The sequence below is a fragment of the Danio aesculapii genome, chromosome 13, assembly GCF_903798145.1.
Source record: "Danio aesculapii chromosome 13, fDanAes4.1, whole genome shotgun sequence".
Taxonomy (NCBI): domain Eukaryota; kingdom Metazoa; phylum Chordata; class Actinopteri; order Cypriniformes; family Danionidae; genus Danio; species Danio aesculapii.
The window spans coordinates 31,570,854-31,577,006 of NC_079447.1; the positions used below are offsets into that span (position 1 = coordinate 31,570,854).

At 37.5% G+C, this 6,153-nt stretch overlaps 1 long non-coding RNA gene across 1 annotated transcript; it reads right to left on the bottom strand.

Moving 5' to 3' along the window:
* Positions 1–1,239: 1,239 nt before the first annotated feature.
* Positions 1,240–5,743, bottom strand: LOC130239451 (uncharacterized). The gene is made up of 3 exons (XR_008838694.1): positions 5,682–5,743; positions 3,737–3,860; positions 1,240–1,359 (listed from the first exon to the last, which is right to left on the bottom strand). It is a non-coding gene; the product is annotated as an uncharacterized LOC130239451 (long non-coding RNA).
* Positions 5,744–6,153: the final 410 nt, after the last annotated feature.

Below are 6,153 nucleotides of genomic sequence, written 5' to 3' on the forward strand. Positions count from 1 at the left end.
ACGCATTATCACCTCATAATTACAGTCCTTTTGGACATATTAGCGTAGGCGTTGCGATCCGGTTTCAATGCGGAACCCAATTCCCCAACACATTCCCCACCTCTCCAGTTTTTTTACAGATGCCTTCTCAACAAACAAGCCTTGTATAAAAATATCCCCTGGCACTACTGGTTCTCCAATGCTATTGGCTAGAACAGACGGGCATGTGACGAGATGTAGCCAATAGGAGAAGATGTAGTGCGAAGCGTCTTATGTTACCTGAGCAGGGCACAATGATTTAGCATGGCGATGGTATTTATATCAGCAGTGAAAGTGTCATGGCGAGAAGGTCAGAGGCTTGAGTAAACACATGAGTCTGCCGTATCAGAGAGAAATCTGCTTGTTAAACGTGCAAGGCCTGCGCGAACACACATTTTCAGAGAGCACATATGCTCCTAGCGCTTGTGGTTTTCTCATATCAGGAGGCCTGTCTGACTCGATGAGATCACTCAAGGAGAAATCGAGAGTTACATTTCCCCACTTCTTTATAGCACAATTTATGTCAATTGAAATTGAGTGGAACCAAATCAAATGTACTGAGTCTGCCTGAGGTGATAAAGTGCATATTTCCCCAGTGTAGTAATACTGTAGAGTTTCTTTCACACGTACAGTCTAACAAGTCACACATGCAAATCTCTGACCTGCAGAGCGGGAATAAAATAAAAGCCATGAGAAATAGCAGGTTATCATCGAACTCTCTGTGGGGCTAGCATTTACTTTCCTAGTGCTTCCCTTACGTATCAGTTTCAAATGACAACAGTGGTGTAATTGCACCATTCCTGAGTGTGATAGATGAAACCCTTATGTCTTCCCTCGGTTATATGAAAGAAAAAACGCTGTTTATTTTCTCCAGGCGGCTTCGTGCTGTCTCAAATGGAAACTATTACCTGCAGTCGTGTTGGGCCAAACAAATATCTATTAAAGCGGAATAATAAAACAAACGAACATAGGCTGTGAACAAAATATTTAAGCCTTAAACACAAGTTCTGCACTCGATATTTATGCAGCGCTGACTTCCAAAACAGACTTGAGCTTTTAAAGCGGAGAAAGCATGAATCTCTACGGTGAACAATCGCCTACTTTTAAATCTAATTGCTGCAATCTATTTCCAAAAGCAGCAGATTTATTGTTGCTATTACCTGTATTTTCAGGAATAAATCACGAGTGTGTTTTCAAGCTTTAATGAGTTAACCGTTTCCCTCACCCTCCTCCTCCAAGAGCTCATATCATTCCTTGGATGGCTTTCATAGTTGTCGAGTTAAACGAGCCGATCTTCCTTCAAGCTCTTGGACTTGATGCATCTGTGGGCCTCCAGGACACCTGTGTGGACCATATCAAATGTGCCACTCAGTCTGTCTAATAAACATAATACACATATGTGCACTCACTTAAGAGACAGTCGATTTGGATGCAGCTTGCCTTCCAGCATTTAAGCCTGTCTAGAAAATACTGGAATGTAATTTGACTTTGTTGTATTGTACTACTTCTAGATCATTTTGAGGGATGTAAACAAAAACAATGGTCCCAATATATTTTCTGTTTTACATTTTTAATCTCTATAGCTTCTGAGAATCCAAAAAGAGCCACATATTGATAAATAATTGATAAAATTCTGACAGCTGTTTTAACATTACACCATGATTTAAATGCCTCTTGTTACAGTTATGAAATAGTTTGACAACAAGTAGCAAATGTTCATGGGCCACTTTGAAATGGTCTATAACAAAATATCCTTATAATGAAAGAAACAATAATAATAATAGTAAATAAATAATAATTAATAATAATAATTATTGATAATATTTAAATAATAATTAAATAATAATAATTATAATAATAAAATACAGTCAGTTAGGCAACATGGGCTCATTCTGAAAATGTAGCGCTATATACAGTATATTTCTGGAGATCGCAAAATATTTAGCCAGAAGTACGTATGGCTGCATTTCGTCTTTAAAATGAGCGATACGGGGCAGTATGATGGCGTTCCTTTTCGCGCTTACCAACTGACCGCTTACCTCAATGTGGGCTTTCCTGCTGTTACCAGTTTGTCCAGTTAGCTCGCCAGGCGGTGGACTTGTGATGCAGAGAGGAGTTAATCACGACGTTTGAGTCCAGTGAAGAATAGTTCCAGAAAGTGGGTAAGACAAAAGCCCAAAATAATTTTTTTTAAAACTGCCAGTTGGGTTAAGGAAAGTGGGTGGGCGGGTCAATTGGTGCTTTTGAAAACACTATTGGTTGGGTTTAGGGAAGGAGGAGGGTAGGTCAGTCGATCGGTCAGTCAGTGAGTTATTCACTCAGTCAAACAGTGTCAACAGTGGCCTCTGGTAGATTTACATGAGAATAGCAGGCGCGAATGGCACCCGCGAGAGAAATTTGAGCTCTCCAAAAGCATACACAGTGGCCTCTGGCAGATTCGCGAAAACAAAAATTGCAAAAAACATAGCTCCTGGAACATATTTGGTGCTCTCCAGAAATGTATATAGACGTACGTTATCAGAATGAGCCTGGGTTGCAGTTAGAATGTAATTGAACAAACAGCTTAAGAAGAGTATGTGCATCAGTATATTGGATCCGTGCACTATAGGTCTAAGCAACCTAAATAAACCTGCTGCTGTCTGTTTAAATAAAGTTCATCAAATAAAGAGATGAATCACTTATTGCTCTTTATTGAATAGCATTTGTAACCTTAACAAGCAGTAACCTGTATTTAAATTATACAGTTAAGAAAATGCTGAAGTTTACATATTAACTCGTCATTAATCATGTACTGTTATTCTGAAGAGTTACCGTTTTGTTTTTGAAGTATTGAAATTTACTCTTGCATTTATATGTAAAAAAAAATCATGATTCATCTTATCATTTAAAATACCTTTTATTATTATTATTATTATTATTATTATTATTATTATTATTATTATTATTATTATTATTATTATTAATTCATTCATTTTCTTTTCGGCTTAGTCCCTTTATAATCTGGGGTCACCACAGCTGACTTATCCAGCATATGTTTTACACAGCAGATGCCCTTCCAGCCGCAACCTATCACTGGGAAACATCCATACACACTAATTCACACACATACTACGGCCAATTTTAGATTAACCAATTCAGCTATAGCACTTGTCTTTGGACTTGTGGGGGAAACCGGAGCACCCAGAGGAATCCCATGCGAACACGGGAAGAACATGCAAACTCCACACAGAAATGCCAACTGACCAGCGACCTTCTTGCTGTGAGGCAATCGTGCTACCCTCTGCGCCACCGTGATGCCCTTATTATTATTATTATTATTATTATTATTATTATTATTATTATTATTATTATTATTATTATTATTATTATTATTATTATTATATAATTATTATTAGATTATAATATAACTTATATTATACAAATATTATATCATATTATATTATATAAATAACAATAATTTTAATAACTTAAACATAGTGTTTTTCTTTCAAATATGAACAATTTATATTTTTAATGAAATATTTAGTTTTATTGAAATAAACTTTGTTTCTTTTTAAAATACACCAATTCATTCACTTAAACATTATCAACATTCATACAAATGATCTTATAATCAATATCAACTGTATCAACAGAAATATCAACAATACCAATTGTCCTAATTTTTTATTTGCTTTATTTGATTTGAGACTAAAATAAACCCTAAATAGACTATTACCTTTGTAGCTGAAAGGCAGAGTGGGATGCAGTCAGTTCATTTCCACCACAATGTTGATGTTGATTGTTCTGTATCATGCTTTGGTAGTTGCCCAAATGTTGTAACCACTCATCAGCTTCAGCCCCTAAAGAGGAAATGCAGAGTTTGCTAATGACTCTTCCTTCACTAATGCAAAATGTTATGATACTCATCTGTATATTTAGCAATTATACTGAAATATATCTTTATTTGTAGTGGTAAAATGTACTATTTAACATGTGCTTTGTAAGAAGATAAAGCTGCAAAATGCAGAGAAACTGTTTTTCTTACAGATGGACAAATAAAGTTGTGTCCATTCCCCAGTGAAAGCTCCTGTAAAAGAGTGCAACTAACTCATCTTAATGGAGTGTTATTTTTCTGTTCAGTCTCTCTTGGTAACATCATAACATTTTCCTTTCCCACCCACAAATGTGAGCCCTGTCGCTGACATGGTATTAGTCAAGGCTTGCTGTCAGAGTCCGGCTGTGCAACTTCAGGCGCAGGTCTTTGGCACCTGCCAATCAACGCAGCAGCACTGTCCTGCTCCAGCCACAACACTACAGTACATGCACACCATCTGTGCAGCTGTTTTGGCCCCTTCCATCTCATCAATCCCACCCATTGCTAATGCTTTTTATGAGCAAATGTATGTATGTCCAGTCAGTTTGCTGAAATGTCTGATCTGCTTTTACTTGGCCAGATAAAAGGTGTTTTAAAGTTTGACTGGACCGTGGAATGTAGGAAAAGTCCTATTTGGTGACTTTTTTTACAATGTCAAGCTTGGTGTTGACGATCAAATTAGCAGACTATAGAACATGCCCTGTTTGATTTATTAATGATAAACAGTATTTGTTATTCATAAGTAATAAAAGTTTTAGCTCTATGTCATTGTTTTGAATATATTTTATTGTAAAATGTACGTTGACCTAGATATACTTCATTATAATTTCTCTTGCACATGACTGTATCTGCACACTTAAAGGTTTACTCAAAAATGACTTTTACTGCTTCAAACTACTCATTTAAACAGTTCAAACAACACAAATCTTAAGTTTTTTTGGGACAACTTAATTGTTTTATGTTCAATCCACTTAAAATTGTAAAAAGAATTATTAAGTTAACTTAATGATTTGTGTTGGAACAACATGAAGGAATTATGTAGAATTAAACTAAATAACATACTCAACTGTGCATACTCAACCATAAATGTGAATGGATGGAGTTTTACAATATGCACTGTACCAAATAGTAGACTTTTATGTGGCCCAAATGATGCCCTAAGTGTGGTTGATTTACAAACTAATTTCGAGAGGAGCGTGTGCCTATTGAACACGGCTGGTCCAGCATTAGCTGAAATACGATTCACCAATTAGTCAATTCCTAACTCACCATAAATAGAATTTCTTACCTTTTCTTGATAGGGCGGCACAGCGGCCCAGTGGTTAGCTTGTATGATATCAATGCTCACATTAATTTTAAATACAATCTGATGTAACATGGATCTAAAACATTTTGAGCTCAAACTTGTTTGATGAAAGCACCGTCCAAAATTGATCCTACAGTATTTCCACACATTGAGTAACTCAAAAGTCCTGAAGCTGGTTCAAGTGACAAGTTCATGTTAAGTGTAAAGTTTGAAGTTCATCTGTGGGATACAAAAGTGCTAAAGCTGTTTTATTTTTCACATCGCGCTGAGTGGACACATGAGTATAATCACTCGGCGAGGCTATATATATATTACAGTGACCTGCGTATTCCATATTGTGTAGTTGCTCCCCCGTCGCTCACCTCTGGGTTGCAAATGTTCTTTTACTACTTAAATAGTTCCATCTCCTCCCCAAAACATCCCATATGGTCCCCCCATTGTTCCGACTACCCTACTCCCTGGTGTCATGCCTTGTCACTGTTATTATAGGCTTACACTCACAAGACGCTGTGATTTGTTGTCCTCTTCTGGCTTTGAAGATCTAAAGAGTTGTGCAGCGTGAGATGAGGGGAGATGAAGATGAAGTCGACAGCCGTGGCCTTTCCCTCAAGCTTATATACGGCCGCACACATAAACACATGGCCAAGCATGACTATACACAAACTGCGAGTCAAGAGGTGTGGGTCAAGTTACGATTTCCCCTTTGTGTCTTTAAAAATCTGCAGATGACAATTACGGCGGATTTGATTAACTGAGAGGGCGGCGCAGATAGTCGGGCTTTTTTACGAAGGGCCGGCGGTTCGGGTTTCACTAGCTGTCATTTATATGGCCAGAGAAAGGCAGGGGGAGTCCCTTTACTGCCGAGCTGGGGCCTGGATCCAGACTTCAAACACTACGCTCCAGCACAGCGCTCTATTTTATAATGCGCAGGGAAAGAGAGAACGCTCATACACTGCACTTAAATTACTACATT